This window comes from Cibotium barometz, chromosome 13, assembly GCF_041138505.1.
Source record: "Cibotium barometz isolate CiBa-2024 chromosome 13, ASM4113850v1, whole genome shotgun sequence".
Taxonomy (NCBI): Eukaryota; Viridiplantae; Streptophyta; class Polypodiopsida; order Cyatheales; family Cibotiaceae; genus Cibotium; species Cibotium barometz.
The window spans coordinates 59237008-59249814 of record NC_141058.1 but is presented as its reverse complement, the minus strand read 5'-3'; the positions used below and the strand labels follow the sequence as shown (position 1 = coordinate 59249814).

Sequence of the window (12807 nt, the reverse complement as noted above, 5' to 3'; positions counted from 1 at the left end):
GTTGGTGAGGATGGAGTGGAAGGGGTAGATTCTTTGTCCGAGTTAGTCATTAATGCAGATGGTAGGTCATTATGTAGAGGGGATTCTATGGAAGAGGCTTTGTAACTTTTTGCATTCAACATCATAGAAATTCATTAGGGTTGGATCCTCTTCCGTGCAGTATGGTATTGTCAACTTTGTGTCATTGACCATCATGATGACCCTATCGCTATCAAACCACAGTGGTGATTGGGCAGCAATATGTCCTAAGATCAAATCTGCTTATATATACTCAACCACAAACAACTTGCAAGTAAGGGGGTTAGTTTCAATATACATTTTATAATTTGTATGTTCAAAGTACCCGAGACATGGCATGTTCAAGTCTTGTGAAAATGGAATTCTTTTAGAATGAGCGGTTGACCTAATAAATCCCATAACTCGACGGTCATGAGATTCGATTCTCGTGTTGGATAAAGATTTGCTTGAATTGTGGTGATTTTATTGGAAAGTTCCAATCCAGCCATAATTCTTGGGTTATTCTCAGTAAGATATATTGGAAGTTCCAGCTCCTCCAAGGTCTCTTCCTTCTGTAAGAGCATTTGCACAATGTTTGTAGGAGTATTCAAGGTGACTATTTGCATGGATTCATCAAGTGAATACAACGAGTCATGTATCCAAGTTCCACCAAGGATAACATCATACTGAAGGGGATTTGAGGTAGCATGGAATCTAAATTCCACATCTCCATCGATTGTTTGAGTAGCGTAACTAAAGTAACTTGGAACTTCAATGTTTTGTCCATTGGCTCCTCTTGCAAGACCATTGTCTTTAGGGATGAGTTTAGGTTTCCCCAATGACACCCAAGTGTCTGTTGTTAGGATGTTATGACTAGCTTGAGGGCTAATCAACGCGCGTTTGCGCTTAACATCATTGCCCCCGCCCGCAGGGAAATCTAACCATACCATGATAGAATCTTCAAGAGGAACCATGGATGTTTTAGTTTTTGTTTCAGCTTCAGATCTCATTTCAGTTTCATATTCCCATTCAATCTCATTCTCTTTTTATTTCTCATCTTTTTTAATAGTACCCAATGTGTACAATGGTACACTCGGTCCTCTCACAATTCTAACTAAGGTATGTTTGAAAACTTGCAAATTCATGTAGTCCCGTTCTTTATGTTTAGCCATCAAAGGTGCAAGTGCTGATGCTATGCTGGCTTCATAATGAGGGAAGCTCCTACAAATGAGGATTTGAGAGATTACTTTAATTTCATAAGGGATTCATCGAATTCCTCACGTGCTTTTTTATCCGCATAATTCATGAAATCTGCCTTTATTGACTCTTATATAGAGAGTACATCTTCCTCTTGAAAGGTGAAGCGATACTCCTCACATTCTTGTATTTTGGTTGCTTTTTTTGGATTGGCATTATGAGGTTTAATCACAACCAGTGATCTTGTATGACACTTAACCATGCTAAGCATGCTCTCCTGAGCTTGTTTTTTATGTTTCGCGCATAAGTCATGTGATCATGATTTTTAATTTGGGGTGGTTGGGTGGGTTCTAGTTTCTTGATTGGTCTGTGAGGTGCATCTAGTGCCAAATCAAAACTTGTTTCATCCTCACTTAGCGACATACTAGGACTCGTTTCATCTTCTGACTTTCTTTGGATCGTCAGGTTTTCATTATGTTTACCCATGTGACGAGAACGAATTTTCTTTCGGGCTTTTGTATTCTGTGTCACACATATGGGTGTTGTGGTTTGTGTGGTAGCCTTTGAGGTGGATGCTTCTGCATCATGTGTAGCTTTTGGCTCTTTTGGGGTTATGTCCTCCACATGCTCTTGAATGAATTGAACAGGATCAGTTGTTCCATTATATTTACCCATGATTTTTGAAATCTGTACGGCCATGTTTTTGTATGAGTCACTGAGGTCGTATGTGAGTGCTCTTGTGGGTAGGGACTCACTTAGTCCTTGGACAACCCCCCTTCCTACATTAGTCAATATATCCAAGGTGTGGGCATCTAGGGGTTGCAAAAGGTTGGTACCTATAGGATTTGTGGGAATGTTAGGTAAAGGACCAAAGCTCAGTGGGATTGAAGTGACAAGGGATATAAAACCCGATGACACGCTTGTTGTTTGCATGGCCAATGGTATTGGGACGTGCATTTGGGGCATTGATCTCAATGGCTCGAAGATGTTAGCCATTGGGCTCAGTTAGGGTGTCGGCCCACGTAGTCCCTCTATCGTTGCCATGTCTGATGGTGCCAATTGCTAACGAGCAAGCACTATTTATTATTATTATTATTATTTTTACTTTTTAGGATTTATGACAGCTTGTTACAATCTCATGTGAGGCCTAGCGTACCCTTCATTGGGTCAAATTAGCTGACACTACACACGTGAACGACCTCTTAGAGATATTCTTCCGAAAAAAGTGCATGATGGTAGCATCCTAGATAGAAGAGGAAGTCTCAAAACCTATTTTCCATCATTGTCTGAAGACGATTTTTTTTTGGGGAAGATTTTTCTAGTTTCGCAGCTCGTTTTTTAAGGTGTTCCAAAAGAAATTTGAAAAAACTCTTTATGAGAGAGTTGTAGTATTTTTGGAGACTACAACTTTGCCTCTTTGAGTTTTTTATGATTTTGTTGTTTTTAGAGCCTTAAAAAGTAGCCCGAATGTGGTCCGCAATCGTTTTCATGCTGTTTTGGATGATTTTTAATTCTTTTAGGGTCATTTTTTTGCCTTGATTTCCAGGTCAAATTTTGAGGCTGCTGGTCGGAGGCCAAAACGATGGATTTTACCCTCGGACCCTTAAGATCAATTACGAAGAGCTCGATGCCGGCTTTTCGATGAGCACTAGAGCGCCTTCAAACGGATTCATGGTTTAGGAGATATGAGCCTCCAAACAGGGCTGTTTTTTTTGCCTACAGACCCCCTCACATTGTGAAAGAGACGTTACGAAAAGAATTAAATTTGATTTTTTTTTTTGGTGCGGAGACTATTTCACATCGTAATCCTTAAGGAGTGAAACGGACTTCACGGATTTTATCAAATTTGATTTTTTTTGGGTATAGGGATTGTTTCATGCGGTGAGACGCTTAAGGATTTCACGTCGTGAACCCTTAAGGCGTGAAATGGATTTCACGGATGTTATCAAATTTGATTTTTTGACTTTTTTTCACGTGAGGTCTTAAGACGTGAACGGCTTAAGGCACGAAATACTTAAGACGTGAAACACCGATTTTTTTTCCACGTGAGGCCTTAAGGCATGAATGGCTTAAGGCGTGCGTGGATATTTTTTTAATTTTAAGTTGGGGAGATATGGTCTTTTCCCAAAAAGATAAGTGGGAATAAAAAAAGTCAACCTTTTTATGACACCCCCTTACACCTTTCATAAATGACCCCCAAAATAGATAATTTGACAACTCATTGGCATCTTTTCATTCAATGCTCATTAGCCTTAATGAGTTATGTAAAAAATTAATTAAAAATTAATCTTCTCACTAATCTTTCTCTTTTTTACACTAATCAAAGTTTCTAATTAATCACTAATCACTAATTAATTCACACCATTGAGTACATCACTAGATAGAGCATGGAATTTCTAAGCTATGTGTAACAACTAATGCATAGATTAATATATAATTAGAGATTAATTAAACTCTTAATTTTAGTCTCTTCTCTTTGTATAAAATTAAGCAAAAAAAGAGAGGAAATTTCATCCAATTCACGAAGAAATTGATGTAATTAAGTGTTTTGCTGTATCTAGATGCTCTCAAAACAGTGAAACACTCAAAAACACTAATTTTGGACCTCTTACATGATCAATTTGGATCCCAAAAAATACATTTTTTAAATTTTTTTACCTCTTGAATTGGATTAATCACTCTTAATGATAAAAACCAATCAATTAAGAAAGATTAGTCGATTTCAAGGATTTTTTGAAGGTTTTGAGAAAATTTTTCAATGATTAAGCTACTTATATTGCTTGCTAACACTCTAATGCATACAATTCAAACAAAAAATATACAAATCAAACAAAAATTAATGATTCTAGCTCTTGAGCTAAAAATCACTAAAAATTGTATTCTATTGCATTGTTTGATGCAATGGTTGAAAACTAAACCTAATACACACTATGTGTAATCCTTAGAAACATTAAAAAACACATTCACAACAATAAAAAATAATAATTTAGGCTAAAAATTAAACAAAAAATATTCTTTACAAAACAAAAAAGAGAGCTATTCTACACCAAATCACACATATATCACCATCAAATCCACATCTTTTTCATGGGAAACCACTAATCAAGACAATAGGCAATGAGTAATGCGTAGATTAGAGAAAAATGATAGGAAAAACCAAGGGATGGCTCCTCGGTAGCGGTACCAAAAATGTTATGGCTCACCCTAACCCTTCTTGAAACACATCTAACAAGAGATTACCTAGTGAACCACAACTGTCGTGAAGATCTTTCCAATAGCCTAACTCGTAACCCTTGAGGTCTCCAAGCTCTACAACTCCTTGAGAAGCAATTCCACCGCGTCTCCCGCAAGCGTTGTCACACCATCGCGTTGCACTAAGTGTACTCGTCCCTCCTCTCATCTCACATCACTCACACACACTCTCTAGCATGCATTAGACATAGAAATTAGTAAGAGGATTAGCAAGAGAAAGACTCTATTGCACAATGGGTGAGTATTCTTGTATTATGAGAGATATTCACTTATATACATGGCCATAAGTATTCACACTCACTTAAACTGTGGTCGGTCGGGTACTTTAGGCTCATAAGAGGCCTAATGCTATTACAATATCTACTCTCATAATATATCCATGAAGTACATCACTTGGGACTTCATCCTAACTTGCTACCACATGCTCTTGAAGCGGTAATTGCATTAAATATTCCATCGGACCATTACGGGCGCCCGTCCAAGTTGTAGATTTGAACACCATTGCTTCATATCTTCAATGTATGACCTTTTGGCGTACCTACCTTGACTACTTGATGAGCTCTGATATCAATTGAAATGGAGTGATCATAGAACTGTGATTTAGGATAATCATTATGGACTAATACACGATTAAGGAGGTAATCTTATACAATGGCCATGATGCCTAAGTGAGTTAACCTCCCACCAAGAGGATGGAAATAGTCTTCCACAAGCAAAGGTATAAAAGCCTTGAGGCTCCAAGAGTCAAGATGATCAATATCAAAAGATGTCAAAAAGGTACCATAGTGGTCCATGAGCCCCTTTTCTACTTGAACCCATAACCATGGTCCTAGACCTAATCTAAAATTGTTGCTCCAATACAAGATTTGTGGGCTATTAAATAATGAAGAGTTCTACTAGTGCTGTAGGCTAGGATGCAACATGAGAAGTTTTTTTCCTGAGAACCGAACTGTTCCTTTGGTATGTGTAAAAGGATAACTCTTGTACATGTGGTTGGATAGCATTCTAATATATATTTCCCAAAAAAAGAGGTCACTTTTGCCCCATTTAATAAATAAAGTGACCTTAGGCCAAAACCTTTGATCAGCTAGAATAAAAATAAAGCTACCTTAGGCCAAAACCTTTGATCAACTCTTGCCTCCCTGCCAAACTCTCCCAGCAAAACCGTGATGCCCCTGTGTACAACCCTTGTTGGGGTGGGTACGGGCGCACAATTAGACAATTCTGGACCGAGTAGGTGTCGTGGAAAAGTATTAGCCTTTGATCGTACAATATATATGTTTGTTGTGAGGGAGAATTTTTGTGGTCGCTTGGAAGTGAAGGGGGAAAGTGTGGGTAGGTTCAGGGGGAAGCGCCGCCAAAGTTGGCAGCCCCCACCACTCACCCACCCACTCACTAGTTGCCTCGCTGTCCGTCTTCACACAACGCTTCTAAGTTCTCCTTTGCTTGCGGGGCTGATCAACCCCTGTATGTATGTGCAACTAAAATAGTGTTCCTACGCGTTTAGTAGGTGGGCAGTTCTTGTTGGATGATGATGATGGAGCTCCTTCGTTGCTCCTATTATTAATCTTCACTTGCACCCTCTATCTACCATTAGAGAGCTTGATTCCCTCCGATCTCCAGCCCGACGTTGGAGCCAACGTTCTTCCGCTCAGCCTCAAGTGCCCCAGCACCTGTGTTTGGCCATGGCAAGGCCATTGATTTTACTTCCCCTAGCAGTTGTGATCGTAGCACTTTCCTGCAGCACGTCCCCGTGTTCTGCACAGTGCTCTGGAAACAGTCTCACTGCTGGCTTCGCAAGCTGCGCGGACCTGCAGCCGTCTTCTTTAGCGTGGACCTATGCGCCGGCTAACAACACGGCGTCCATCGCTTACACGGACACGGCGCTGTCCACAAGTGGTTGGGTGGGGTGGGGCGTCAACTTCAACGGCAGCTCCATGGTGAACTCCGATGCCCTCGTGGCCTTCAAGCAGCCCAACGGCACCGCGTCCGTCCTGCGCTATAAGCTCACCTCGGCCGTCTATAACGACATCAACCTTTCCCTCACGCCCGTCGCCGCCTTCGACATCCTCCAGGTGCTCAACATGTCCGTCCTCATTTCCGGGACTTCCTTCACGATCCTCGCCACTTTACGTCTCCCCCCAGGCTTCACTTCCATCAATACCGTTTACAACCGAGGCCCCTCCGTCACAAACAACGTCCCTGCCCCTCACAATGCAGGCCAGAGGAACGGCATGAAGACCATAAACCTCACCACCGGCTCAGTCTTTTCGTCGCAAGCTCCTCACAACAAGCTCAGAAACATCCACGGTGCTCTTGCCGTCGTCTCATGGGGTGTCCTCATCATCCTGGGTGCCATGACAGCACGCTACATCAAGCAAGTCCCCTTTGCGGACCCCGGCTGGTTCTACATGCATGTAGCTCTGCAAACCGTTGGTTACCTTCTGGGCGTTATAGCATGGGCCACCGGATTGAGGTTAGGGGCTTTGAGTCCAGGTGTCCAATACCATAGCCACAGGAACATTGGCATCTCCATCTTCACTCTGGCCACTGTGCAAATGTTCTCTCTGTTTGCACGCCCCCACAAGCAGCACAAGCTGCGGATGTTCTGGAACATCTACCACCACGGCTTGGGGTACAGTGTCATCATTCTTGGAGTGATCAACGTCTTCAAAGGATTCAACATCTTGGCACCGCCCGAGAAGTACAAGGGCATGTACATTGCCTTCATCGTGATCGCAGCCTGTGCTAGCCTAGCCTTGGAAGCTGGCATATGGTACCACTTCTTCCGACAAAGAAAAGAACACCACAAGCAATTACATGCAGAAGGTTACGCAATGGACTCCACCAGTCGGCCGGCTGCCGATGCCGTCGCTCGTAACAGTTCTTCACCAAAGAGGGATCATGTGTAGAGAGGAATTTCTCTTTCTAGAAACAAACTCCTTGTAATTACTCCTCACATCGATTTTTCGGAAACGAGTAAACGGGTAAAATCTTACTAGTGTAAGGGAGCCCATCGCCAAGTCAAAAGTTCGTGACACTGTTCACTTCAACAAAGGTATTCAATATATTGTGGTGTAGACTAAACTTATGGTCCCAATCTTAAATTTTTTTATCATCTATAGTTAAATAAAAGTGTAACATTGAGGTCTTAGATTTATTCCTTGTTCTCTATCTTAAAGATTGATTGAACAATGTATTTTTTGACATTTATGGTTGATTTTTTTAAAGCGCTTTTAATAGCCCATTAAATATCAATGCTTTACCCGCATATTGTAAGGTATGGGTAGCAGCTAGCTTATGTATGTATAACCTCCATCAGGAGAAGTAGTCATGGTTGAGTACCAATGCAATGAGTTTCCCTACATCCATCCTCAATCGTGGCCGAGGCTAGATGGTGTAGAGATGGCTTAGATAGATTTAATGCACTATGAAAGAGGCTAGATGGCGTAGCTCGATGGCTTAGATAGATTTAATACATTGTGAAAAAGGCTACATGCTTTCATGGAAATAATGGTCCACACATGGAATTTATGGGCTTTACTCTTAGACACCATGTCAAAAGGTTACGAGGCCCAAATGGTTCTACATGTCAAAAGGTTACGAGGCCCAAATGGTTCTACATGGGTCTAAATGTTGCAGCTAAACCATGGTTATTTGTGACTATCATTATGAGTTAAACGTAGCACTTATATTGACCTAGATTGCACCTACCACACGCTAATTGAGGATGGCTATGTAATTGAAGATTAGAAGAAATGTCTTCTTCTTCAAGGTTCTATCCACCATAATTTAGTGTTGATGGAAATTTTTAAGCTTAACAATACGAATTATCCTCTTTGGAAGTTTAAACTGATGAAGGAGGCTATCATGAGCTTTGGGATAGCTACATTGGATCCTTCACCTAGAGGTCTTTGAAACTAAAAGCCATAACTACCATGAGTGTATCCTCTTCAGATCTAGTTTTAGTATATTCTCACCAATATTACCAATCAAGTACATGTCAATTTTGTTACATATTATAATGTTGATATGAGATTGACTCCTCTCACCTTTGAGGAGTTTGCTCCCCACTTTAAGATGAGGATCTTTATCGTCTTAACTCTAAGCTCTAACCTACCTCCTCTAGTCTTACTTCTAAACTCCATCCTCCAACCTCCATCCACCACTCCTCACCTTCTATCCATAGATGGTCTCAAAATGGGGCATTCCAATGCTCACATGATTTGTGTTATTGTAAGTAAATTTTACCAAAGGAAACCAATCGTCCCATGAATGTTGAGTACCATGACAATAGTGTCTCAAATAAGTCTCCACCCACTTATTAACTCTCTCCATTTTCCCATCCATTTTTGAGTGGTAGGCGGTGATAGGAGTCAATTTGGTTCCCATGAGATCAAATAGTGTCCTCCAAAATGAACCCATAAATTTGGCATCTCTATCAGTCACAATTTGTTGAGGGATTCCACACATACTGCACAAATTGCCTTGAAACCATAGATGCCATATATGCGACCTTAGAAGGAATGAAATGTGCCATTTTTATCAACCGATCCATCACTACATACATGCTATCCCAACCCTTCCTTGTACGAGGAAGCCCCATAATAAAATCCATGGATATATGCATCCATTTACCTTCGGAATAGGCAAGGGCTCAAGCAAACCTCCCTGTTTATGTGTTGGATCCTTATTTAATTGACATAGCAAACATCTTGTCACATATGCATGCACATCTCTCCACATGGGTGTATGCATGTTTGGCTGGTATGCTTTTTGTGCTAAAAAGCATGTGCTAAAGTAGCACGAGAATGGCACATTTAAAGAGTTCTAGAATGATTGTTGGAAAATAGAATATGTGGGGGGGAAAAAACGTATGTTTATGTACAGTGATTTGACAACTTGGATGTTTGAAATGCTCACTTCATGGGACAGTTTCTAAACATCATGAAGCCACCACTTTAGTTGTAACCGCTCTCTGTCCCACCACTTCAATTGTAGCCACTCTTTGCCATCGTGCAAACCCGCTTTCCACCACCACTTGTGTCACACCAAGGTGGAGATTCAAAAGCTAGGTGAAGAGAAAAGAAGGAGGGAGCTATGGAAAGCTCTACCTTCACTCAATGCCAACATGCATGCAAGAGGGATCTTGGAAGAGAGACAAGAGAAGGGAGAGGAGAAGAGAAGCTAGATTAGCACCATCCCTAACATGCATGCACAACAATCAATCAAGCAAGCATATACAACACAAGCAAGCAACCACAAGCTCAAGAGAGTGAGTGTGTGTGTGAGAGAGAGAGAGAGCAAGACTCAATTGAGACAAATGGGATTATCCATTCCATAAAATGTCTTATGTACATGAGCTCACTTTTTATAATGGTCGACTGCCCATTTACAATTGGGGGCCCAAAACTATCTTTCTAGATCTATGTACACCTCATTCCTATGACCGGCAATCCGTAAGATCGGTCATCCCATCTCTCTTTTATCAATAGGTGCTTTGCGTGGTTACAAAAGGACAAGTTACAAGAAGCATGACCACACTTAAAAAATGATGTTAACCAAAGTGGTAGCCAAATAGCTGCTTCAATGTTGGCCCTTTGTTGATGTCGAAGGCCAAGACGAGTGCCTTTGTGGTAATGGTTCTAATTTGGGAATGTCTTTAGCAGCATGATGATCAGATTGAAGAATCTGATGGTGGCGACTACCACGGGATCTAGTGCCTGGCCGATGAACTCATGGAGGCACTTTAAAATGCTGGCTTGCACTGATTCTGGGGCATCGGAGGAGCGAACCATGGAAAATTGAAGAGAAGTTTCAGGTTCTTTATCTGCTCCTCATGGAAAATATTCCTTGCCCATTTGCATCAAATCAATAGATATTCGGGGTTGATTTGGAGTTGGCGCAGTGGCTTGCAGTATTGTTCCCAGATGTACGGCTTCAGTAGGAAAGGTCGCTCTGCCAAGCTAGCTACTCGCCCATGAGATCAGACATGATGGGACGAGAAGCACGGCGGGTGGGCCTGTGGTAGCCACCGCATTCTCAAGGAGGGTGCTTGCGCTTCTAGCCACAATGCTTGGCGTCGATGTAGGGACGCAAGACGTGGATGTCCATGTGATCCGTAACTTTGGTGAGCGGCTCCGCTTGGAGTTGTCCACTGAGCAGAATTTGAATCACCTGCTTGAACTCCGTGTGTGATCGAGCAGATCGCGCAAATTAAGGGGGTTAAGCAGAGAGTTGGCTTCCTCCTATTCTCGTGATGGTTCCGATGGGATCTCTCCTTCTTTTCCAAGGGTGTGGGGGAGGGGATTTTGGGTGGCGGTCATGACGAGGTTGGAGGGGTGGGTGATAACAAGGAAACGGTGTCAAGGAATGGGGTAGGCCTTGCCAATGTTGAGGGTAATTCAATGAGGGCATGGGGCATGCCTTAGTTGAGGGTGAAGGTTGGAGGTGAGGGAGGTGTTGGTGAGGGAGGTGGAGTCGGGAGATGGATGGGTGTAGAGGATTATGAGGGGAAGAGTGTTAGGGTTGTGGTGCCAGGTGGGGGTGGTTGTTTGCTTGTGCTTGGGTGAGAGGAACTAGGGGGGAGGAGGTTGATGTGGAGGAGATGAGGGTGGTGGTGGTTGAGGGAGTTAGGATCATGGGGCTCCTCCATCGCCGTTGTCATTGCCTTCCTCATCTGAGTATTCAGGGCCATGGGAGTGGAAGAAGGCTTTGGCCTCTACAGCTTCTTCGGGGGTGAACTCCATGGGAAATGCGACATGTGAGTCATTGAATTGCATTATGCCCATGGATTGCATGACCTCCATCTATAGATGACATCTATGGTAAAGTATGAGGAGGCCTCCTATGGAGTATGGTAGGAGTTCATCATGTCGGAGGGATCGATAGGCCGCATGTACGATCTCCCAGCCTTTGTGATGATGGTAGTAGAGGGCATCGGCTATCTGCGAGGGTGGGTAGGGTAAGGATAGAGCCCATCCGAGAGATAGAGAGGTCGATTGCATTGTTCTGGTCTATGGGCTACCCAAAGTGAAGGAGGTGGGACCAGCTCTGATGAGGTTTGCTTGGAGGGGATGGGTGAAGGAAATATAGCCCTGGACAAGAAGGGAGCCAGGAGGGTGATGTTGTGAAGGGATAGCTTGTTAAGGATATAGGAGTAGGTGGTGCAGGAGAGGGGTTCATCGAGGAATATGTTGTGTCAGAGCAGATTAAGGTGGATGGTTCTGTAATGGAGGTCAAGGAGTTGGTAGGGGCTCTGGGGAGGTTTGGTGAGGAGAGAGAGCTCTGTTTTAACGGTGTCCATTAGGGCATCGACCTTCTTCTCAATTGCGCTAGAGGTAGGGCCAAAGGGTGTGGGTGGTTATTGTGTGGCTCTTGCTTCATGGCTTCCAGCTCCGCTTCTTCTTTGTGGTGGAGTGTCTCCTCTACAATCTCACAATAGTGTTGGAAGTTGAGGGTAGTTTGGTTGAGGGCCTCTTCCACAGTTGTTTCTCTTTGCTAGAAATCCTATGCGGTGTCTTGGGTAAGGGAGAGTTTGTGGTTAGCCCGCGGTGTTGCCTCCTGTGTGGCCTGGAGCTAGTTGTCGATCTCAGAAATGGAGGAGAGGGTATTGGTGAGTAGTTGCTCCTTTTCATCGGGCCTGGTGGAGATGGATGCTGAAGAATGTGGATGTATAAAGGTCCTTTGCATTTTCATCGGGCCTTTGCAAGCAACATTTTTTGTTGTGCCAATGCAGCGATATCCTGCTGGTAAAATAGTTGCAGTCCGTCATTTGTGTGATGAGTTCTCAAGCCATGCGGGAGAATTCGTGGGAGAAGTTTGGCACTTCCCCATGTGATGCGCAGATTCTCTTTGCATAAGCTTCGCCGGGATTTGAAATTTCCAGTGCGTGCCCAGCATAGGGTTTCTACAGTATTTATGTGTGACGGAGATGAGGGGCCAGCTTCTCTGTGAGTGATGAGGAGGGTATGGAGAAGATCCCACGAGGTGGTGGGGTTTCAAAGAATTTCTGATCTAAAAATGCATGCCGGTGTGCCTCCTTCTCAGTGGCTTTGCATTGGACTTCTATAGCTTCCAGCTCTTCTATGGTGGGGCCCTGGTTGGAGTGGGGGGGAAGGTGCTCCTTCTGCTTGGGTTCTGGGTGATGGTGCTTTAGCGGTGGAGAGGTGGGATCGGATCGGGGGGGGGGGGGGGTAGAGAGATGATGGGTACTACATTCTGCCCTACTAGAAGCTGCACTGGCCTAGGGAGTTCCTCCCATCCAGTGGCATGGTAGAGTACCTTCGTGATGAGGAGGGTGGTTGCTGCGAGATATCCTTGGGGGTTAGCACATACTACATGCAGCTCCTTATGCAAGTA

At 43.3% G+C, this 12807-nt stretch overlaps 1 pseudogene across 1 annotated transcript; it reads left to right on the top strand.

Annotated features, from left to right (window-relative positions):
• Positions 1-5971: 5971 nt before the first annotated feature.
• On the top strand, positions 5972-7597 carry LOC147632887 (cytochrome b561 and DOMON domain-containing protein At4g17280 pseudogene; annotated as a pseudogene). The gene has a single exon (XR_015267174.1). The product of XR_015267174.1 is annotated as a cytochrome b561 and DOMON domain-containing protein At4g17280 pseudogene (transcript).
• Positions 7598-12807: the final 5210 nt, after the last annotated feature.